Source organism: Rhipicephalus microplus, chromosome 4, assembly GCF_043290135.1.
Source record: "Rhipicephalus microplus isolate Deutch F79 chromosome 4, USDA_Rmic, whole genome shotgun sequence".
NCBI lineage: Eukaryota > Metazoa > Arthropoda > Arachnida > Ixodida > Ixodidae > Rhipicephalus > Rhipicephalus microplus.
The window spans coordinates 86,648,535-86,674,144 of record NC_134703.1 but is presented as its reverse complement, the minus strand read 5'-3'; the positions used below and the strand labels follow the sequence as shown (position 1 = coordinate 86,674,144).

At 44.5% G+C, this 25,610-nt stretch overlaps 1 long non-coding RNA gene across 1 annotated transcript in view; it reads right to left on the bottom strand.

The window, feature by feature from the left end:
* The window catches only part of LOC142813950 (uncharacterized), a 195,620-nt gene that overhangs the window by 73,117 nt on the left and 96,893 nt on the right, over positions 1 to 25,610 (bottom strand). Inside the window, exon 2 of the long non-coding RNA XR_012894754.1 lies at positions 23,196 to 23,276. This is a non-coding gene — a long non-coding RNA (uncharacterized LOC142813950). The remainder of the gene's footprint in view (positions 1 to 23,195; positions 23,277 to 25,610) is intronic.

Genomic DNA, 25,610 nt, shown 5'->3' with positions numbered 1-25,610 from the left:
CGTCCGATGCGTGCTCTAGTGTGACAGGAGCTGGCGGACAGACGGACAGACAGACAGATGGGCGGATGGATGGATGGATGGGTGGGTGGACGGACAGACTGACTGATAGGCCGAAAGGCAGAAAGACGGACGGACAGATGGACGGACTCTTCGCCCCACTCATAATCATTCACTTCGTAGGTATATATATGATGTGACTTTTTTTACGGAAGGGTATATTTGCTCAAGCTTCTCTGTATGTGGTAGCCTTAAAGCGGTGGACCAGACACCGGATTAAATGAGTTAAATTTTTATGAAACAATTGAGGGTCATACAGTGAACTGCTGCAGAGATAATTACTCGATGAGAAAGAAAACATCTCTTGTTATTTTTTCTTGATGGTGTTGCTCCACCATAGAAAACAGGGTGTGCAAATACGGACACAAGAAGTCAGGGCTCTACAAACACCGAGTAAAAAGTGATGATGTGCACAAAGGCGGTGAACAAAGAAGGCAAAAAACTTGACAGCAAACGTGACAGCAAATAAGAAAAGTTTATAGAGCTTCTCAAAAAGTCAACACGTATCATGATGCATTTTACTACATGCTCTATTGCAACCATTGCGCATATCTGAGGCATCATAACAACACGTCAAAATTATGTATTTACATTTTTTATTATAAATGGCATACATAAGTCATTCTAAGGACCATAGCGTTTACCATGCTATGCTGACCATGCAACACTTGCACGAAAAGGCAAATGTTTCCAACGCTTTGCTAAGACGACACGGTGGTGGCACCTACCCGTCGCCTTGCGTTCTACACTTTAACCCTTCAGAGACTGGCCCGCACGCAACGAGTCCGTTTTCCAGGAAAACTTCCAGATAGCAGTCATCTCTCACATGTGACGTGACTTGATGTGCTCGTTCGTCTCCGCTGCACGATCGAGGCACTCTAAGGCATGACCTCCAGAATAGCATTCACCAATTTCCTTGCGGAGAACATCAAATAAACGTTTTGTTCCCTCTCTAAAGACGCAAGACTATCGTTTTCTGACGACATCTGCAGTGTAACATGCAGGTACGGGACCAATTTTTTTCGGATTGATACAGGGCTTGTGCAAAAGCTTTTTTCTTTGTCCAAAGGAAGGGAAAATAACTTTGAATGGTAGGAGGTGCGGACTTTCAGCGCAATGCAAGATATATCCTGTAAAGTATGTAATGCCTTAAAATTTGCTTTACCTAAAGCATATAAGGTAGTATAAAAACCTTATTACAGATCTTCATTCAGCCTTGAGGTGGGGCTTCGCGGCATTGGGAATTGTTTTTTAAACACACAGTTTCACGGCTTAGCCCTACTTGACTGCAGAAGAGCTACCTTTAGAAAGCGTAACAAGCAAATAATAAACTTGGATAGGTGTTTTCACGGCTCAACTTTACCTACTGCAGTGAAACTACGTTTACAAAGGGTGACATGCGGATTAGTATACATGTATTCGTTGATGTTGAATACTCCGAAATTTCGGATAATGTAAATTTGATTCGAAGCAAACTAAAATAATGTATTATTAGTTCGAATTCGCATATTTCCACAACACTGGTCATTTCGTAAGAGTATTAGGTTTCCTAATATTCTGTATGAAATTAGCAATCACCACACAATGCATCGGGGGCACTACGCTCAGTATGTATCTGACATGCTTCTTTCTAAGCCGGGTTTTCATGTTCAGTCAAGAAAGCATGCGCCCTTTCAAAATTAAGAGGAAACCTGACCGGAACTATTGCCGAACTAACAACTCGCAATTTTTTTTTCAATTTCTGAACCTTGCTATTTCTCAGAATCCAGAAACTTATTTTCTACTACTGGCTTTAATTTTAATTAGTGTAGTTTAACGTCCTGAAACCACGATATGATTATGAGAAACGCCGCTGAGGTAGGCTCCAGAAATTTTACCAGCTGGGTTTCCTTAACATGCATCTACATCTGAATACACAGCCCTCAAGCATTTTCGTCTCTATCGAAAATGTGGCCGCCACGGCTAAGATGCGATCCCATGTCCTTCGGGTGAGCAATGGAGCACCACAATCACCTGAACACCATGACGGGTAACTAGTTTATTTGCAAATTTTCATTAGGCTGTACTTAGTAGGTGTCGACTATGGTTGTTTCAGAAGGTTTTACACTTTACATCATTTTTAAACTTACGAATGCCACGAGCAAGGGCTTCAAACTTGTTTGTCTATGATTTCAGACGATAATGTTGAGTTAGAGCTAGAGATTTGTTTCCCCGTTAATAATATCAAGCATACCGTTCATTGATGATTCTCGAATTCTGGCTTTGAATATTATATACGAGAAATCATAGTGATATCTGCTCCATTTTCCAAAGTACCAGGCCCTTATTAAGCATATATTCCAGTAAATAGGCTATGAATGCTCAACATAAGTCCTCACTGCAGCAGTGTCTGTCACTAGGCGACGCAGAGGCCGTTACGTCACCCAGATGATCTAGATTGGTCGAGTAGCTACAACGATCGGATCCACTTCTTGCCACGAAACGCTCTCTTTCGAAATTTCACGAGGCAAAGGCTATTTACAACGGCCCATACCAGCCATAGAAGTTGGATACGAGACATTCGACACAAGAAGAATATAGCGGTCCCATCTTCTATTTCTGCCCAGTTCCTTCCTATAGAGAGAAGTGGCACACCAGTCAGTCTGACGGGCAGTAAAGATCTGGTCGTCCGTTGAACGACACACTCTTTTCTCGGGAGACAGCGTCGCGAGTGCGCATTTAATAATGCTTAGAGGAGCATAGGCTTTGCGTGCGTCTCTCTCTTTTGTACTGAGCAGCAAGTAATGAATAGCGACCAAGTGTCGAGGTCAGGCGGTTGCGATTGCTTCTCTCATGCTCGGCGTAATGAAGCTACGTTATGGAAATATTGCCGTAAAGAAATAAAAGAAACAGTCATATACTGGGTCCTGGCCTGCTTTCAAGCACATTGCGAGGCTTTCTTTCGGCCATGTAGTCAAGAAGAGTCATTCTTCGTTAGGACTCACCACACCAATATCACTTCTTCGAATCGGTGCGAATGTTCTAGATGGCAGGGGGGATCTTCCGCGTTATTTGTGTGCCAGGACATCACGTGCTCAAACGGCCAGATGAAGCCTCCCTGAGAATTATTCAGACACGATCTGTAACCTGCTATGCATCGTAGGATGTTATGTCGATTATAATGACAACTGTGTTTCTGGAAACAATAATGACTGACTTCATAGTTTCCATTTTATCACCGCAGTGCCGAAACACAGCTCGGCTACCAATCGACCCCCCTCCCCCCCCCCCCCCCCCAAAAAAAACGCAATATAGATCCTCTCTGTGAGTGTTGACGAGCGCCGCATATCCTAATATTTCACAAGTGATGTTGTATGCGGAAAAGGGGGTAAAGAAAGACAGAAAACCAAACGAAAAAATAGTTTAAATGCAGAATAAAAGGCTTAAGTGCGAGAGGTTAACAGACTGAGGTAAATAAATAAAAAAATAACAAAAAAGGAACGTCATCGCACTACGAGTATAGGGAAGTTGGAAACGTGGCACACAAAGAGAAAAAACAGGCCATAACAGGGCAATATGACTCATCTAGGACAATGAGAATCAGCCAAGGACTCAGGAGCTGCAAATATTTTAAAGCCACTTCTGTCTTTACTGCGACTTCAATCCTTGCTATAGGTGAAAGTATTGCTCCGTATGATAAAATGGTCGTGAATATTATGATGCTCGAGAGAATCATAAGCTCCGCTGTTTTTAAATGGAGCAATGTCTTCAAATTGTTCAATAATTATATCGATAGTAGGCGCACTCAACACGAGGTAAACAGATCGCCTTGGTTGTGGAGATATTTCTACGTCTACCGATATAAAGCAGTACTGTGGTGCAAGAGAATCCGACCTAACACGTTTGTCGCGTTATGTTTCAAATACCGCTTAACTCCGGTAAAGCTGCCAGAATTTGCACGCAAAATGCAGTTCACAGAAAAAAAGTTATTGTCTTTTCTCGACTACCAAAGCGCGAAGAACAGGTGCTGTCTCGTCTTAACATCTTTTTATTCTGCAGCTTTCCACAGGTCTGAGTGAAGACTCTTGGCGCAAGGCACGTTGGTTGTCTGATATAGTAGTGAAATACTGGTGCTCCACTACAACAGCTTATCCATTAGTGTATCAAAAAATAGCCCCATAGGCGCTCACCTTCCGTCACCTTCCGTCATCTCACTGGACCTCAACAAGAAGACAGCATTGAAAGAAACTTATTATCCCCCAACTTTTACACAGCCATGCTTCCTGCTAATATTGTTTGCAGACCTAAGCGGTCATTCTACCCTTTTTACTTCCTCAAAGTGGCAGTCCAGTGGAAATACAGGTGCCAGCGACCACGGCGATAGAATTCGGCATAATACGAAAAAAAATGGCAGAAGCAGGAAAGCAAAGTGTAAAGTGCAGTACAATATATTTTGTTGAACACAGAGAGGAACATAATAAAGAATAAAGTGATAATCCTAGATGAATGACACGCAGCACACTATGTGTAGCATTCCCAACCATTTGTTTTTGGTATAGTGATGTTTCTTTATTTGTTTGTGTGTATGGATTCTTTTCGCTTTTCAGAGCTCTCACTTGCCCTTGCCATTAGCAATAGCGCCGGGGAAAAAAAATCACATGAGCCATAGGTACCAAAGGCACGTCAAATTGATTATCTTTATGAAATAAGGAGTCCCGATACAAAGAAAATGAAGAATAAAGGAAGTGAAAATTGCGCGTAAACACAGCAATAAACTTTCACTCTTTTGCGACCAAACAATGAAGTAAGCTTAAATTGGGAGATTATCGTTGTTCTGGATAGTACTTACAACGTCGGGTTTTACACGTTCAGCGTTGTTCCTTAGTAATTTTTACAAACACATGAAGGCGTGAATTTTTAGATAAGTATATATATATATATATATATATATATATATATATATATATATATATATATTTATATATATATATATGTGTGTGTGTGGGGGGGGGGTTGTAATTGGCGAGCGACACTATGTAAAACTGAATTCGTAGCCATAATCAACCAGTTTGTTAAGCGGACAGCTGTAGAGTGTTTGTACTATTTCAAAGTTTTAATTTCGGAATTGAAATATTTGTAGCTAACTAGTGCAACTCGCTGCTCCATATGAAAAGGTGATGGATGTGGAAGCGCTAAGGCTCAGCTTCTAGGCAAAGCTGTTAGTCATGCCCCGTCTTCAAAGCTTATTTTGACAGCCTGACTTCATTCCACAAGACTCTTCAGACACTCCCGCGTGTCTGCGTATGCATCGTCATCTTTTTTTCTCTCTCTGTTGTGTGTTCCCACACAGGCGTCATCCATTGATCGAAGAGCTGCCCCTGTTTCGCATGTATGCTGACAGCAAAGCCGGTCGAAGAAGTCCCAAAGAAAAAAAAAACAGATACATAAGCAGCAGTAACGACGTAGCAGGAATGTCTTCAGCAAAGCTCCGGTTACTCGACTGGCCCAGCTGGATGCTGTCGCCTTCGGTGATGATATTGGGAACTGCACTGATATGTGGGATCTCTAGAACAGACGTTGGCGAGGGAACCTCGTGTTGTCCTCGCCATCTCGTTTCATCATGCAAAAAGCTTTTGTCAATGGCAGTGTACTTCTACAGGCACGATGATCTCGCCCACTCTATAGCGTCTTGACTTCAGTTCTAAATACATGGGAGTTGCTAGCATTATTCTGTTTTCTTCATGTAATTATTCATATTGTTATTACCAACCTTGAGGGTTGGCATTAGACTCCCTCTGATTTTTATTTCATGTTAATGATGCTTCTTCCGCAAATCGTTATTTTTCTTTTTTTGTATGCGATGACATCAAGATGTTTAAGGAAATTCATTCAGTTAAAGACTGTCGCTTGCGGCAGTCAAACTTGTGTTCTTTCTCCGAATGATGTGTTAAGAATAACCTATCTCTGAATACGTCAAAGACTAAGTTCATGAGCGTATCTCGCAAAACATCTATCGTGTCATTTTCATACTTTCTGAACGGCATCGGTACGCAAGGTTTATGAGTTCTGTTACTTCTGTGTTTTTTTTAGTAGCACGCTGAATTTTTCTGCTCGCACTAAACGTACTGTCATGCAAGGCCTTCGTTGTCTCGGCTGAGTTTGCAGAATCTCTCGAGAATTCAGTTCTCTTACAGCCTTCCACAAAATGTACAGCGCGATATCTCTTCCTCAACATGAATATGCACCTGTGATCTGGAATGGCATTGCTAAATCTGGCAGTGACGCCATTGAGGGAGAACAGGAAAAGTTCATAAGCATTTACAATAATCGTACCGCTAAAAATGACTTGGCCGAATCTATTCTAGTGATAATAATCTGGATGTTTTAGAACAAGATCCTTTCACTGCCGACGAAATCGCGCTGACCGGTTATTTTTTTTTTACAAAGTAGTTGCCGTACGACTTTCTGCCTTTTAATTCTCACTTCTGTAAATTTTCAGATACTGCGTAAGTTTACGACAGAAAAACGACCATTTCATGCACCTTCCAACTTATTTCAACACTCTACTGTTCAAATAACTCAAAGTCAATAAAATGTTTACTTTCATGGTCTTGATGTTTTTCACAGTCCTCTTTCAGTGTTTGTATCTCGTCTTTGCACTGTCCTAACATAGTTTTGCACAATGTACGGATTATTCTCTTTTCTGTCTTTCAGAAAGTTTCTATACAGCTGTGTATATCCCCCCCCCTTTTTTTTTCAGTCTCATCCCATGATTCTCGTCTTGTCCTTATATTATTCCCATTTCGCGCTGATTTCTTTTTGTCTGTGTATTTTCACACTTTTCGATTTTTCGGAAGAGTGTCTGCACTGTATTGTTTATTTGTATTGTGTTATTGCGTGCACCTGCATTAAGATGTCCTGGTTGTGCCAGGCCGCGTTCAATGATTTATTATTATTATTAATAATATTATAATTATAAATATTATTATTTGCTTCTCAGTAAGACTTAAAACTTGTGCTCTCTGCCTGTTTTCATTACAAGACGGTGTATGGGAGACTGCGAAGGCAGCACTTGTGTGGCAACGCGGCTTGAGCTTGGAGCTTCGGCATCTTCTCCCCCTATGGGAATTAAACAGTGGTTCTGCGAGGCGCAATAGAAAAACTCTGTTGGTATTTTTGAGGAACACTCGACTTAACAAAGGTTTATGAAATAATTTTTTGTCTATACCAATACCTGCATGTGTGACTGTACATAAATACGTGCATATGCCATAGTTTCATATATCGTCAATTCCACATACCCCGAGTAGCAAGCCAGGAGATAAACCAAGCTAACATCTTGAGAGAGAGAGAGAACATAAGAAGAAAGGCGAGGAGGTCCACCAGGGCTGAGCCCAGGTAGGCTACCCTGCACTGGGAAAGGGGAGAAGGAAAGTTAGAGAAATGGAGAAAAAAGGTCACTGACTAGGCCGACCCGTAACAGCTTCACATTACAAACGACGAAACAGGCCGGTGTCTTTGAGAAAACGCAAAAGTGCTTTCGTTGCCGTTCGGTATTGGGATGAGCAGTGCCATTACTTTCTCGACAGGGAAATCACTTTTGTCCAGTTCATTTAAGACACTGCGCAGGGGAAGCATGACGGTTGTGTATGCCGGGCAGTAACATAAGTGGTGTTCAATAGTCTTATCCACGGTGCAGTCATTGCACTCCGCGCTGTCGGCCATCTCAATCTTAAAAGAGTAGGCATTGGTGAAGGCTACGCCCAGACGCAGACGGCACAACACGGTACCTTCCTCCCTAGAAAGACCAGAGGGTAGCCGCAGTCGTAGAGATGGGTCGAGAGAATATAGTCAATGATGTGCGAACTGTGATGACTGCCACTTCTGGAGTGTCATGTTCTGCGCCAGCTTACTTAGGTATCTAGCCGAGTAAATCCTAGATAAAGGTACGGAAACAGGGTTTGTTGGTACGTGTGCATTTCTGGCTGCTTCAACGTGGAGGTCGTTGCCGGAGATACCGCAATGACTTGGTATCTACTGGAACACAACGTTGTGTCCTTGTTCGGTAGCATAGTGCAGCATTTCTCTGATCTGCCACTCCCATTGTTCGTACGAACCGCGACGAAGTGCCGACGAGAGACATTGGAGAGCCGCCTTGGAGTCGCGGAATACAGCCCATCGATTAGCTGATTAGCCGATTGTTGCTTGATATAATCGATGGCGCCTCAAAGGGCAACGATTTCCGAACCAGTCGGTGTGCTCACGTGACAAAATTTGTACGTGATCTTGATGTGTCGCGATGGAATAACGGTGGCGCCAGTGGAGCTGATCAGGGCGATAGATACATCCATGTATACGTGAATTTTGTCTGCGTAGCACGTGTGTAAACAGTCCAGAGTTACTTGCTTCAAATCCAAGGTAGAAATGACTATTCTATTTCTTATTTCTGGGACGGAAAGGCGCACGTCGGGTTGTCGTAGGCTCCACATGGCGGACGGTGAACGCGCCAAGGGTGTAAAACCGGATGGTAGCAAAGCGCGGTGGGGGCTGGCGATCTTACAGAATGACGCCTGCGGTCGTTGTTCTGGCAGAAATGCCAAATGGCTCGATACCATCCGTGAAATGTGCCGAAAATGTGCTCTCAGCACGTCGGTTGTGACATAGGTCGTAACCGGATGATCCCGGGCCAACATAACTGTTCCAGTGGTTGAGGTAGTTCGTGGTAGGCCGAGACAAACTTGTAGTGCCTGTGCTTGCACGCTCTGAAGTGCTCGAATGTTTAACTTGCAGGTTTTAGTAAGCAGAGGAGAACTGCAGCGCAGTACACCAATAAAACGTGCTTGGTATAGCTGTAGCATGGAACTCAATAACGGACCCCATCTTTTTCCAGCGATGACTTTCAGGATGTGGGCAATAGATACCAGTTTCGCTTTCATGCTAGTCACGTGAGGGCTCCAGGATAGGTCGCGGTCAACAGTGACACCTAGAAAACGATGGCTACGGTTGTAAGAGATGGGCTGGCCATTAATGCTTGTCGGGTAACTTGTCATCGCCTTGCGTGTGAAGGCCAGCAGTGCACATCCTTCTGTTGAAATTGTTAGACCTTGCGTGAGAAGATAATCAGATGCTTTTAACGCTGCCCTCCGTATCATTGCTCGTACTTGTAGGTGTGTCAATGCTGATGCCCAGACAGAAATGTCATCAGCGTATATTGAAACACTGACTGTTTCCAGGAGAGCTTCAGCCAGGCCAAGCAAGGCAAGATTGAGAAGAACCGGGCTTAAAACACCACCTTGTGGGACGCCACGGCACGTGTAGTGGTTTGAGGTCGGGCCATCTTAAGTATATACAAAAAAAGGATCTTCGTGTCAAGTAGCTTCGGATCCATAGAAACATCCTCTCTCCCAGTTTCCATTAACAGGAGTGTGTCTAGTTTAGCTTGATGGGAAACGTTGTCATATGCACCTTTCACATCAATAAATAGCGGAAGTGCTAATCGTTTTCTGAATTCCTGCTGTTATACTAATGACACCAAATCGATGACATTGTCATTCGATGAACGGCCTCGTCGAAACCGCGCCATGGAGTCGGGGTAAATGTTATGTCGTTCAAGGAACCATTCCAAGCACGTGAGAATCATGCGCTTCATGAGTTTTTTAACGCAGCTGGCGACACCTACAGGCTCGTATGATGTCAGCACCGGAGGGGATTTTCCTGCTTTAGAAGTGGAACAAGACGGCTGCGTTTCCATTCTTGAGGTGCTACGCCATTTTCCCATGACCAAATAAAGAAATTTAGGAGTTTTCGTCTTGCTGCTTGGCCTAAGTGACGCAGAGCCGTATACGTTATCCTATCGGGCCCTCGGGAAGAAAAACGCCTACACAGTGTCAGTGCAGCTTCTAGCTCTACTGTAGAAAACGGAGCATCCATACTTATATCTCGTGGACTGGGGATTTCGCATAAAAGCATATCGGAGTATAAGACTTTCCCGCCGGTGATGTTCGTGAAAAAATCTTCTGCAACGTCAATTTCACGACGGTTTAGATGAAGTGCAAGAGCCTTGGAGGGATGACATTGCATGGCGCCTGAGCGAAGACCCTGTAGAGTTCTTCATGCATGAGACAATGGCTTGCGTGGGTCTAATGACTCACAAAAGCTTTTCCATCTTTGATCCTGAAGCTTGTCTATTTGGTGCTGTATGAAGTTTAATTCCATTATATTTTACTAGCTATATTCATCTCTCTGCCCCACAGTCGGTATGATCCCAAATCACTGCGTTATAAAAGATTACATTTTTTAGCAATGGTTTGTATTTTGAGGCTGTTTGGAAAAGGTAACCGCAAAACCACATGTGACACCGAAAATACAACACAAAGCGGTTCTGAAGGGTGTTCGCTCAATTAATCGAAGTCGGGTGTTTAGAGGCGCGAAGCACGTCAGCACCTGAAAAGGATGACAATATAATACAAGTAACCAATAAAAAAGAAGGATTTATCATTAGGAAGGTTGCACAAGAGGTGCTAGATGAACAACTGAAACTAATAGAGTCGACGGGTGCTTAAGTCACATGGAAAGAAAAAAAAAACGTTTCTGTACCCCAGAGGGACGGCTAACGCAGTCTCTATGATTAAAGCATCGCGTCGACACTGCTTCTAAAATCTCTCCATGTGATCGTTTTTTCTTGTTGTATAAATATCAGTGCACCTCAAGGTAAGCCAGAGTTCACAAGACCTATGACGTCACTATGACACAGTGCTGGGGAGAAACCCACGTATACCTACAAGAGCACAAGTAACGAGAATTTATATGGCACTTATTGTCGTGCATCTCTGACAGTGAACCGTTAAAATAATACACAGAATTTATATCCTAAGAGAAACTTCTATTGGTACACCATCTTGCATAACATACGTACTGCGGTAGTAGCGGCAGTTCCTCAGGCATGCTGCCATAATTTGACATTAAACAGTCGCCTGGGAAATGATGACAACTCCTGTGGCTTCTCTCACTGCACACATTCAGCTAAATAAAGCGGCAGGTTGCCATTACACGTGTACTTAATCTTTTAAAATCTTTAAATAATGTACGAATTAGGACAGCGTTCAAAACAGCGGCGGCCGTACAATGTGAGCACTGCGCTCTGAGCTAAAACCGTTTTATTCGTGGGCGTTCTCATTACACTCGTTTGTGGCCAGTTGTAGGGGAGCTAATTGGGCCGTCACACAGTAAGTTAGCCAAGAAAAGGTGGGCGCGTGGAGTTGAAGGGCCAGGAGGCTCAGTTGCTCCAGTTGCCGATTGGCAGTGGTGAGTCAACTCTGAGTCGATCGAACCAGAGGCACGCATACTTACCCTCTTCGTGCTACGGGGAATTGCATTACATGGTCTTCCTAACAAGCCTCGAACGAGGGGGCTATTTCGACTGCGGTCTCACACACTGGCTGATGATACTTACCGCGGTGCCCACTGACACAGGTGTAGGCGTGATAACACTCTCGCTTTTTCTTTCGTTGCTGCCAATTACAAGTGATTATCGTGTGATGTGGGCTAGTATAGTGCGTTACATTTTTCACACTGCACCGGAATTTCTAATGGCTTGCCTCAGGCATGCGTACCAGTTAGGATCGCTTTATAGAAACACCAATCAGCGATCACCAGCGCTTGCTTATGATTTAAGTCCTCTGAACCGTTTTTACTTTGTACGTGCTTAGCGGGAATTAAGTATCAAACAACTGAAAACTGGCGAGGGAAATGTATGGGGAATGCTGGAGCGAAAGTGCACAGCGGTAAGAAGCAGGTCAGACCAATACAGAACTTCACGGATATAACAATGAAAGATCGACTTGATCTTTTCCTGGTAAGTACAGGTCACTTTTATGCTAGGAGTCCAAATTTCGCCCGAATGATCTATATAAACGTAAAAGAGAGTGGACGACAAAGTTTCAATAAAAATGTTATATAAGATTCATGTTCAGCGTGATTGCCGTTTGATGCCCGGAAATCCCATTACTATTTTGCAGTAAAAATGAGAGATTCGCTGCAATGGAAAAGCTTTGGTATCTGTTTTATACCCGCCATATAATGAAACAATAAAACTGTAATTTTCGCACATTCTTGCTGGGTCAAACTCGCAACTAGTTTATCTTTTAAGTTTATGCTATATTCCAAGTGGACGCAAACTTATTGGTTTCGCAAGCCTGTATTCCCCATTTCGAAGCTCGACAACCTATAGTTAACTAGCACTAAAGCAGTTGTTTACTAGGTGAAGAAATGCAAGCCATTTACCTTTTTTGATAAAATGTATACTACAATATCATCAAATCAAACAAGAAAATTCATAGATTTGAATAAACTTGAATACATAGGCGCCCTCTACAGCTATGTAGTGTAGTGCTGGCTACGCCTACGCTAGTAAGGACAGTTATGATATGCGCGAGTTAGTTGTTGCGATCACACGCATTCTTGTTCCGTCACCGGACAAAGAAAAGCAAGCGATTCTTTCAATACGCTCACGCGTCCTTGTGTTGGGTTGTCGGTACCGACAGATCAACTGACAAGGAAAGGAACTTTCGTCAAATATGTGTTACATTTGTTTTGTTACGTGCTAGAGCTCGACTAAGTGAACCAATTAAATGAACGCAATCCTTACATAGAGATTATTCCACATGCATATTTGACGCTCACACGGAAGCTTGTCCAAGCAAAATTGTAACACGGAAAATGGTCTTCGGTTAGAGAACTTGCCACATAGGTCGGATGAGATTTTATACTTTAGTACTCACCTGCTAGAATTCAATTTCAACCACTGTAGTCAAACCCCCCATGGCGGTAGAGTGGATTCAGTGCTCGGCTTCTGACTCAAACAATGCGAGTTACATTTCATCATCATCATCATCATCATCATCATCTACCTGACTTTGCCCACAGCAGGGCAAGGCTTCTCCCATGTTTCATCCGTCAACCCGGTCCTATGCTTTCTGTGCCACGTATACCTACAAACTTCGTATTCTGATCTAGCCTTCTCTGGGAATACAATCAGTTTCCTTTAATGACCAGCGGGTATTTTACTTACGCGCTACACGCCCGGTCGATGTCTATTTCTTTTTGACATCTACGATGGTATGCTTAATTCTTGTTTGTTACCTGATCAACTCGTCTATTTTTGAGACATTTAAATGGAAGCCATATGCTTGTGACTTGTATACTTAATTGTAAGCTGAAGTTTCATTAACAGTTAAAGATTCAGAGTACGCCGAAATTACCAGACTCCTCCGCTAAAGCGTTTTTGTTAATCATACCCCGGCTTTGCACGTAAAACATGAAATAGTACTGTATCAAAATCTTGTGTTTGCTCATTTGTGAGGACGCTATAGATAAATGAACCTACATGAAGGGACATCAATGTTCGGCAAATCTACAGCAGCAGTCACTACGCTCTTCCTTAATTATATTATTATCACATAACGAGCGGAAAGTATCTATATCAGCAAAAAAGATTTTCCTTCTCTTCCTCACAGTTAGACGTAGAACTGATTTAGTTCCATAACATATGAAACTTTTTTTTTGTAATGTTCCAATTGAATAGCGTCTAAGCGTTAAGGGCTGAGCGCGCTTATTGTGGACTGACAGACAAACAACTTTATTTTAGTCCTGAGAGGCCAGGAATTGGGCTAATTAAAAAGGTCCTCACCCAGTCGTCGGCTTGTCCTATGTCGAAATAGAGAGGCCATGCCTCACAGCACGTTTACGGGCACTCTGGACAGCCTGAATCTGGGCGTCATGTCTGGGGTCTGTGATTGCCGTCGTCTAGTCTATTTCTTGGTTAAAGTCCTGTAACGCAGGGCAGTGCCAGAGCATGTGACTCCGAGAGTAATATTCACCGCAATCTGGGCAAAGTGGATTAAATTCCGGATGAAGCATGCTCAGAAAGCCCTTTGAGGGGCAAGACCCTCTGTGGAGCATGCGAAGCGTGCTTGCTTGTGATCTATTCTGCTTATAATGAGGAACAAAAAATGCCTGTCGTCCTCCTCTGTAATGAGATGTTATCTCGTGAAAGGTAACGAGAGGATCACTGTGGACAAGCTCTCCCAAACTCGCGCGAGAGACTAGCCCGTCGCGGCATGTAAAACCTCGCGCACGGTCGTGGGCTATCTCGTTTGGGTTCAGGTGACCCGGTAGTACGTCTGGTCCCACGTGAGCTGGAAACCAGACCATGTGATGAAAAATTTCGGGAGGGGAAGGGGGGGTCTGCCGCGGACAATCCTGGTTACCTCTGTGGCTATCAATCTCGGTGCAAATGCTCTAACGGCCACTCGGGAGTCAGTGTAGGCCGTTGTGCGTTTTGGGTCCAGCTATGTCAGCTCAACAGCAGTCTGTTCTGCTACATCGACCAAGGAGGTCTTCACTGAAGTGGTCGAGAAGAGTTCGCCTCTGTCACTGACAATTACCAACTTGTTGCCGCTGGCGTGGCGTGCTGCGTCAACAAATGTTTCCGTTGCAAAGAGCTTCTGTACGAAAGCCCTAACTCTCGCTAATCTACGACTTTTATTGTGTTCAGGATGTGCATTTTTCGGAAAAGGGTCAACAATAAATGTATTCCTTGTTTAGTGATCCAGTTGTGTTGTTTCTCCCGGAATAAAGATAGGACAAAGGCCTGCCGTATCCAGCAGTTGTCTTCGTGTTTTGAAATTTGATAAACGAATAATTTGGGTCAACCTCGGTGCTTCAATTAATTCAGCAGTGGTGTTATGCAATCCCAACTTCATGAGCAGCTTTTCTGTGCTAGTCGTGGTTGGAACACCGAGCACTTTCTTGACACTTTTACGCATGAGTGTGTACAATGTATCCCTCTCGGTCTTGGTCCAATTGAGAGCCGCAATTATGTAAATAATATGGCTCACGAAGAAAGCGTGGTGAGCCGTTAGGAGGATATCCTCGCCTATGCCGCCCCTCTTGTTAGACGCCCGCATAATTAATTTCAAAATGTTCTCTTTTAATCGTGAATTGGGCTATAGCATTTGCGTTGCAGCCCTTAGAGTCTAATAAAAGCCCCAGATTTTTAATAGAATTTACTAGTGGGATTGTGCGACCATCCTTGGTACAAACGGTAATGGGCACCTGATCAAGTGGGGTGAGTCCCCTGGCACTTCGTCTTGCCTATCTGCACTGCAGGAGATCTGAGTTTTCCGGCAAAAGCACCAGTCCCGTACCCTCCAAGAAAGACTCAGTGACGTCCAGAGCATCCTTTAGGGCTTCCTCACGGTTTCACGTAGAACTGATTTAGTTCCACATCATATGAAACTGGTTTCTTTATAGTGTTCGAATTCAGTAGCGACTAAGCGTTAAAGGCTGAGTGCGCTTATTGTGGAACATTGTGGTAAAGTGTATCGTGAGAGCTCCACCTAAAAAAAAAAACTGCCAATGCAAGTAAACTTCACACTGAAAAGTAGCAGTATTTTCAGTGTCGCCTTTATTTTTAAAAGTAATTTTTCTCCTCTTTCCTCCACCTGATAATTATCCGACCAGCGTTTTTAGGATCTCTTTCGATGAGCCACGGTAGAGGGCAATTGGTAGTACATACATAGAAAATTTTTTTCAGTGCGTTGCAAAGACACCAACGTCACACTTGTTTTAGAGCATAGATCTTAGACGTCCGTTCCTTCATTGAGTGGTGATGCAATTACTGTCGCCGTTGGTGGCGGAACTGATAGATATTAAAAAGTAATCTATAAGCATAAAAGAATAGAAGTGCAATATATTCTGAACCCTGGTCATGTGAGCATCACTCAAAACTTTCATCACACACCTCCACTGGTGCTTGAAACACAATTGCAAAAACATCCTACACAGGAGTCATGTCGGCAAAAAATCGCGTTAACTACGTAGTATATTGGCACGCGCTAGTGGCAGTCGAGGCTGAGAAGGAAGAAGCTGTTGGTTGTGGAGATCCCCCAGAGTGAGTTCGAGCCACATGTTTAGGGTCTACATCTACATCTACAATCGTTCGCTACGTCTCGACCCCTTTTGTCGTTTCCTATCGCGAGAAACTGGTGGAAGTGCTCGGTACTCCGACGTTCCATGCCTGCTGGTCCTGGACTAGAAACAACAACGCCACTACACTAAGTTTGGTGAAGTCCATTGAAGCAGCCGCCGCGTCTAATGTCCACCACCCCAATATGGTCCCCTGGCAAGTTCTGCGAGGAAAATGAATTTCCACGACCGCAACTCAGACTGAGCACGTCGATGACCCATCCGCTACCGTACCGTGTGTCGTCAACACGCCTCGCACGCCTAACCCTTTCCATGGTGATCCTGGTGAGGATGCGGAAGACTGGTTAGACCACTTCGAACAGGTGGCTGCCATCAATGACTGGGACAATCGCCGTAAGTTCAAAAACGTCTACATACCCCTTCTTGATGCGGCAAGAGTAGTGTACGAGAACTACGAGGCTTCGTTCACAAGTTGTCCGGAGTTCTATCGCTTACTTCGTGAGGCCTTCAGCAACCCCGAGTGGAAAGGAAGAGCTGAGCAGGCACTGTCTACTACGCGATTCAAATGCCTAACGAGAGTGTCGCCATGTTTGTTGAAGAGATGTCATGACTGTTCTGACGAGCCGACCCGCAAATGCCAGAGGCCAAGAAAGTACGACTGTTAATGCGTGGCGTGAAGAAACAGCTTTTCGCGGGCCTTGTGCGCAACCCGCGAGCAACGGTGTCTGGGTTCGTCCGTTAGGTGACAAATATGGAACGCATCCTTCGGCAGCGGTTATCCCAGTACGAACGACAGACTGCCCTCTCAGCTGCGTGCTTGCTTGTGCCTGAGCGTTATGACAGGGAGACGCTTACAGAGCTTATACGGCAGGCTGTCCAAGAGGAACTTCAGAAGTGTCATACAGCAGCACCCCCGAGCGTCACAGCTGTCACCGACCTATATCGGGATGAAATCCGGCAAATCATTCGTCCGTCATCACAATCCCGAGTCGAACCTCCCACGCTATCCTACGCGGATGCCCTGCGAGACTCTACACCATCGACGGCACGTTTCTCGCATCTACCCGCTGAGACTTCTCGACAAGTTCCAAGCCCAATGCACCACCCAGCTTTGCAGACCGAATATCGCCCTGGCCTGCGGAAGTGCACCCCATGGGGTGCACCTAATAATCTACCCTTGTGCTACCACTGGGGCGAATCCGGACACATGTACTACGACTGATACTACCGAAGAATAGGCCTGCGCAGATTCTAACCGGACGCCCGTTGTCCACACTACAGTGAGCGCCAGTACAAAATCGAACAGTGCTTAAAAAGCAGTCATCTTCCTCCTGGCCCTCAGCGATGACAGTCACTGTCAGCATCACCCCGTCGGCCCGCATCGCAAAACCACGTCCGAGCAGCCTTTGAACACACTGGTGTCAGTGGCTCAAGTCCACGCCGCGGAAACTGAGAACAATGACATCAGGGGGTGAGGCCACTGTCACGCGAACTGACAAATATCCTGACGTACCGCTGACGCCTTCTTCCTTAACCGCTAAAAGAACGTCTGCGGCTATAAGCATTTCCGTTGACTGTCAACCTGTAACCGCCCTCGTCGATACAGGAGCTGATTATTCGGTATTGAGGGCTGCATTAGCCATCGAGCTACGCAAGGTGCTGACAACGTGAGATAGCCCACAACTGATTACCGCTGGAGGGCACCTCCTGTAACCGATGGGCCGGTGCACTGCAAGACTTGAAATCTGTGCGTCGGCTTTCGTAGCATCTTTCCTTGTGCTGCCTAACTGTTCCCGACCTGTTATACTGTGTATAGATTTTCTTCAGGAGTATGGAGCGGTAAGTAATCTTCGAGATTTGTATGTAATCTGCGCTGTGTTCATACTGATTCGGATGATGCGGATGAACTTTGGCGTGTGCCGTTGACGACTGTGTTACGTTGCCGCGTCGTAGCAGCGTCGTCGTCTTTGTTGAGAGCCCACAGGAACAAATGGTCACAGGCATCACTGAAGGTAACGTCGCCTTGCTACTGTGTCGTGTGGTCGCCATAGCTCATGATATCATAGAGCTCCGAAATGAACGTACTGCGATCTTAGTGACCAACTTCAGTGGTGAATACAAGTATTTGGCAAGGTGCACCGCCATAACCCACTGGGAAACCCTCGACGATTTAGCAACTGCGCTTCGATTACGACGCACTCTACAGATCAAAGCTGGGATGTAGCCTTTACGAACCACATCAACGTAAGTCAATAGTTAGCGCAACACAAGCGGCAAAGACTACTCAACTTGCTGTCATGTTTCAGTGACCGCTCCGCCACTACATCGAAGGTCCGGCCGACTCCGCTAACCAAACACAGGATCAGCACTGAGCTAACCGTTCAACCGGTGCGTCAACACGCTTACCGCGTATCACAAAAAGAACAGGATGCTATTCGTCATCAAGTCAAACAAATGCTCGATGACGACGACATTCAACCTTCAACCTGTCCTTGGGCGTCAACTGTTGTACTGGTTAAGAAAAAAGATGGATCGCTCCAACTCGGTGTTGATTACCGCAAGGTGAACTCCATTACCAAGAAAGACGTTTATCCACTGCCTCGTATCGACGACTTTTTAGATCGCCTGCGACATGCCCGCTACTTTTCATCGATGGATCTTCGTAGCTGGTACTGGCAGATTTAAGTTGACGAAGGAGACCAGGAAAAAAAAAACGGCGTTCATAATCCCTGACGGCCTTTACGAATTGAGGGTCCTCCCTTTTAGGTTATGTTCCGCTCCAGCTACGTTTGAACGAATGATTGACATAGCGTTAGCTGACCTAAAGTGGCATTCGTGTTTAGTGTACTTAGACGACGTAGTTGTTTTTTCCACGATGTTTGAAGAACACATCAAGCGGCTTCAAGATGTACTTCAGGCCATTCGTACGGCCGGTTTATCCCTGAAGCCGGAAAAGTGTCACTTTGGATCATCATCATCATCATAAACATCATAATTATCATCATCATCATCAGCCTGACTACGTCCACCCTAAAACAAAGGCCTCTTCTATGTTCCACCAGTTAACCCGGTCCACTTTGGATACGAGGAGCTAAAATTATTGGGCCATATTTTGAGCAGTAGAGGTGTCCCTCCTGATACCGAAAAAAAAGCCAAGGCAGTTGCTCTGTTCCTGATGCCGAAGCTAAAGCAAGATGTGCGCCGATTCCTAGGCCTTTGTGCGTATTGCTGCCGTTTTGTTCCAAATTTTTCTGAAATCGCAGAGCCTTTGCAACAACAGATTAACGAAGACGTCACCTTTACCTGGGGCTCGGCACATTCTGACGCTTTCCGTGAGCTTCAGCAACGTCTTCAAAACCCACCGATCCTTGGTCATTTTGACACAGAGGTAGATGCGGAAGAGCACACTGATGCTATCAACCTTGGTCTCGGAGCCATTCTCGTGCAGTTTCAAGGTGGCATCGAACGCGTTATTGCCTATGCTAGCCGCGCCTTGTCTTCTGCCGAGAAGAACTGTTTAACAACTGAAAAGGGATGCCTGGCCGTCGTATTGGCTGTTACAAAGTTCTGGCCATACTTGCACGGACGGCCCTTCTGAATCGTCAGTGATCACTACACTTTCTGTTGGTTGGCGAATCTCGAGGATCCTTCGGGTCGCCTTGCAAGATAGAGCCTTCGGCTGCAGGAATTTGACTTGACAATCGTGTACCGGTCTGGCCAGAAACACGCCGACGCTGACTGCCTTTCCCGTGCCCCCGTCGAGACCACTTCAAATGATTTTGAGATGAAGGCTCCGGTTTCCTTTCCACTCTAGCATCTTCCAATGTGGCCCAACAGCAATGTGGTGACAGCGATGTCACCACGATGCTTGACGCAACGCTCCTGCCGACTACATCTGCCACCACCTCTCCGGCTTCGTGCGGCACCAGCACGTTGATGCAGCACAAAATCTGGCGCGGCAACGCGATTTGTTTTGTCAAGACCAAAATGCTCGCCGATACGGCAGTCATCACAAAGCGGTGGCGTACAAGACGGGTGATCTAGTCTAGATTTGGATGCCTATATGACGACGTGGCCGCTCAGAAAAATTGTTGTGCCGGTATTTTGAAAAGAACCACCTTCTGCGTCGCGTTGGCGAAGTCAACTACGGAGTTGTAACAGCGGAGACAGCGCACCAATACCGTCCACCATGTTCTTCTGATATAGTTCACGTCACTAGTATGAAATCATACTATTCGCGCTGACTGCAAGCTACAAACTTTGCTGTACGCACCTGCAGTCAAGCCCATTTTGTCTCTTCTTGTTTTTCCTTTAATTTTGTCCTGCACTATTCAAGTCGTCACTAACTTTTTCGGCTCAGCTTTCATTTTTGTTTCAAACCATGGTATTGAGCCTAAGCACTTTTTCATTTGCGGGGAGAGGGTAATGCCACGTGCTAATTGCGGTCGAGGCTGAGAAGGAAGAAGCTGTTGGCTGCAGAGATTGCAAGTAAACAACCATTCGCTACGTCTCGACTTCTTTTGTCGTTTCCTCTCATGACAATATCATGGTATAAAAGTAACACAACGACCAGTCATCACACAATGCTAAGTACTCAACGAGCGAGTGGAAAAATGGTTCCCATGCACTACAAAGCTCTCGACATAGAAAGAGAATAAACAGAGAAAGGCAGGGAGGTCAAGCGGAACGGTAGCATCCGGTTTGATAACTTGCACTAAGGGGAGGGGGATAAAAGATGAGAAGGAAAGCTGAGAGTGAAGTAGGCACGTGAAAAAAAAATGTGAACAAGAGCAGGGGTGCTACAGCTTATTCAATACGCCACTACCACGTAAAAAGATCAATAAGGCCTTAACTGATGTTCTGTGCGACGACAGATCGTGCCGGCATTCTAGCACAGACTGTGCTGACAGGGGTCTTTCCTCAAGGTGAGCTTACGCAGCAGTCATAATTCTTGACAGTCAATATCCACATGAAGAATCAGCAGAGTGCACATAGTACCTTACGAATTTGTCCACAGAAGGATGTGTGAAGGCCTAGTGCATGCTTTCCTACTTGACAAAAAATATGATTTATAAATAACTCGCACAAAGCCAAACCTTAACCACAGTTGACCTTGCTCCCACACGAAGCTGGACTAAGAAATAATATTGAACAATATCCAAATTGTCAGTGAATTTTCGCCCCTCCGGTTCTTCTCTTCTTGTTTCTGAGTAGCACGCTGTAAATTTATGTATAGCTTGTTGGATTATTAATATGTGAACACCAGAATATGTTCATTACTACAACAACTTAAAGGTGTGGAACCATTGTATTGTTTAACTTTCTTTTCACAATTCGGTTGACTTCAAATTTATCAACATAATAGGTATCAAAAAACGATGCGTTAACTACTCTACCACAGGAAGCAAACCATTGAAGTGAAATCATTCCCTGGGAAGTACAACCGTCAAGCTCCATTTAAGATGAGTAATGTGTGCAGCAAGCGAAACTTTAAGCTTTTATTCATTTATTTATGACAATTTAAGCCAGGGTAACACCAACAAACGACATATGGTCTTTCTGATAGAGCCTAGGAAATCCAACTTCCAACTTTGAAAATATTTTTTATAAAATAGCTATTCTGTGCTCTAAGATTTAGCGCCATATCGATTGCGAACCTAGAGCTGAGGCTGTTTTGAGTGTTTCAAAAAAAATTATTTCTACAGCAAGAGGACAAAAAATTGCTATTTATGACATAACACCTTGGCTTTGCGACTGGCTTACTTGAGCCTTTGAAAACACATTTTTCAGCTCTATGCACTGAACACATCCTTTGATCTTTCTTTTTGATTCCTCTATGGCGACAAACTGCCTCTGGACAGAGAGGCTATAGTTATCTCGACAGCAAGCAAGCAACTGCGAAAGTAGGATATCCGCTACGTCCTCGCTAAGCATCCGATATGCCTTTTTATCTAAAGTTTGATTTGTTTTATGAGCTTTTAAAAGCTGCTGTCTACATATTGAAACAACTTAACCTGACCTTGTTTGTGAAGAAAAGCTCCTTTGCAGGCAACTGGTTCTTTCCTTATTCCATGGCAGTGCATCAACAGTTCAATATTTGTGAAGAACTTTTATTTTGACTACGGCCTCCATGATCGCTTATTTGTTGCGTTTAGGTAAATGTACTAATACAAAAAGCAAAACATGTTAAACTGCAGGTTTTTGTGCTCAGGCAGCTAGTTATACTAGAATATTTTCATTGAAATAACTCCGTACAATTTGTGTCACTTCCTCTTTTTGTAGTTATTTGCAATTCAGATGCTTTCTCTTTCTTTACATGTTCAATTTCTTCTGATTATTTTGTTCTTCTTTTTTCTAACAATTTTTTCTTAGTGAAAAAGTGAATGAGAGAAACCTTTGCCTGCTTGCCTGTTACCTTAACAACGCGCTGTTTTTTTATACGTTTGATCATCTTTAGGCGGGATAAGTTCACAAAAAATACAGTTGCCTTCTTTTTGCCCCTTTCTTTAAGATCGTCACAGCCATTCTTCTCTCTAAAAACCACCATTCTTGGCATTTACGTGTCCCTGTCACCTACATTCCAGCTGATTGTTATCAGCGAAACTCCAGCGATGCTTGCGGTGCTATCGATTCTGTTGCGTTATCGAAAATCCTCATTCACGCCCGCGCTACCGTGCGCACAATCATTTGAAGAATGTAATAAACAATTGTCACGAATGTTTTCCTTTTCTTCACTTCAGACTGAAGACAATCTGAGTTTACCGAACGTTTTGTCGAAGTGGGGCATGCAAGCGATGAAGCTCTTTTCCTATCTATTTTCCGAACGTGGTGTAAGATTCGCAACGAAAACGTTAATGCAATTGATTGCACAGTTGCACAAAAACCACAGACCGAGAACTACAGGTTTTGCAGACAAAGATCCGAACACTTCTGTGTAACTTCCTGCTTGATTCCAGGTGGGATACTCTCAAAAAAGCGTATTTGTCGGCATGACAACAATTATGTAGAGCTTGTTCTATTTCATGCTTCTGTAGGAGACAGGTGTCAACCAGCGGAATGGTAATTATATCAAGAATGTCCTATGATTTTCCAGAAAACTGCACGTGACCGCTTTAGTAAGGGTCGTGGCAGCTAGCTCGCTTTTTAATGACGTCATGAAAACGCGTGCTTACCTCTCCTTCCAAGGAAACCGGATGATTTTCGGCGTGCTCTTCATCCCTGAGTCGGCTCATCACACAGCCATGCAGCACGCCCTGCGCATAGTCTTTCGGTTATTTCCCGACATAGCTGCAGTACTCACAGTAAAACTACAAAAAATCATGACGCAGGCTACAGAGAAGTGTGTTTATTTGCATATAATGCCATCTGTAGATACACTGGCCAGGCTGCCGTCAGAAACGTAACAGCTTCGCGACCTGAGGTAGCGGACGAGGTCAACAGATGCAACAAAGACATCAAAAACAGAACGCAGTGAAAAAGCATCCTGTTCTAACCATATATTTCCATAGTTAGGCTACTTTACTGTGAAATTTGTAAATTTCAAGGATGAGCCTAGTATGCAGGTGACACTGCATGTTTGGATGACTGCTGCGAAGAAGGTGATGCAACGGTTCCGGTGAAAAAAAAAAGGCGGAACATATTTCCCAATAATATTTCAACAAATACGCCTTAACAACTAGTATATTTATTTGTAACTGCTGGTATAATAGTTTTTATGTCCTATTTAACGGTTAACTAGGGCCGACAAACACACAAAGACACACACGGAAGCACGCCAATACACCCACATACACAAGACACACGCTCGCACGCACACTCTCACAATCAAGCACACACAGACACACCCCCACAAAAACACCAAGAGGTATTTACTATTTCGTACCTAGTATGCCGTTCATTACTCACACTTGGTACATCATGGCGATAATACAGGCAGAACATTGCTCGGAGTACTGATGAAAAAATAAACGATGAGCAAGAAGTGAAGATTCATAGAATAACTGTGTGAACTTCCAGCCCTCTGCCTTAAACAAAGAATCTCAGCGTTCGAGGTGCCTTATATGTGATCTGATTTTTAAAGACGCCGCAGTGACGAACCTCGGGGTAACAATAATTTGTAGCGGCTGTATGTAACGTGTATCTAATGGCGATAGATTTTATTAACTGGAACATTTTTTTTGAACTTCCAGGTCAGCCATTGTGCCCCGCCGTGATGGTCTAGTGGCTAACGTACTCGGCTGCTGACCCGCAGGTCGCGGGATCAAATCCCGGCTGCGGCGGCTGCATTTCCGATGGAGGCGGAAATGTTGTAGGCCCGTGTGCTCAGATTTGGGTGGGCGTTGAAGAACCCCGGGTGGTCGAATTTTCCGGAGCCCTCCACTAGGGCGTCTCTCATATTCATATGGTGGTTTTGGAACGTGAACCCCACATATCAATCAATCAATCAATCAATCAATCAATCAATCAATCAATCAATCAATCAATCAATCGAAACGCTTAGGATCTTTCTAACCCCGAGTCACGCGTGACATTGCACACTCGCGCATGGAAAAGAGTGACAATGCGTGTGGTGTGTACAATTTATATTGTGTTTTAGCCGTTCAGTTACCGCTTTCTGTACCCTGAACTCCGCCGCAGCAGCATGTTTCCGACGTTGCCACTTTGTCTTTCGCGGGCGAGAGCGTTTTCATGTTTTCATGATCGTTTTCACCCGTTGCAGAGAGTGTGTAGCCTGGAATGCGCTTGTTCTTCATTTTCTTCTGCGCTATTGTCATGACCTATACAGGGTACCTTCCATGTGCTGCGCCGTGATGGCAGAGATTGTGTGGTTCGGAGCGCGCTAAATGTTTATCGCCACCAGCGTTATTGTGATTGTCGGACCACGGATAACGGAAATTGAACAAGCCTAGACCCTGAAGTGCTTTGACCCTGAAAAACATTTAGGAATGCACCTTTCTACTGGCGCCATCTCCTCCTCACTCTCCATTTCTTCATAAAATACGTGACAATATGAAAGTTAAGCGCTGAGCCTATCATGATGTTGCGCAGAAAATTATTTTAATTTCATGAGTAAAATGTCGTCGCTTTATGGCTACATGCTGTTACCTCCGCTCGTGCAATCAAAAACGAACAAAGCGAAGTATAATCAGTTGATCACGAACGATAGTCATTCGAGACAAGGCAGAACCGGTGTGTGACTACATGGCAAATCAGGGTGTATGAGGGAATGCACAGCTGACATCCCTCTTATAAGAACCAATCGAGCGCGTTAATTTGTCATCACGTCACGGGAACCTGATGCTGGCGTCACCATTTGTGCCGTACAGACGGGAAGCAATGACAGAGAATGAGGTGTTCGTTCTTTGTGTTTTGAGGTGTTGCTTAGGCACCCTTCAAGGAATTTTCCCACCCTCACTTTGGCAGCCATGGCAGCCATTCTTCGAAGCCAACCAGCGGTGGCTTCACTTCACTTGCCGTTAGAGGACATGAGCGCTGAATTTGCGAGCAGTAAACACAAACCTCACGCAGTCAAGGATTTGTATCGGCAATTTAACAACCAATCAGCTACCTCTTCAAGGAGCACTTTC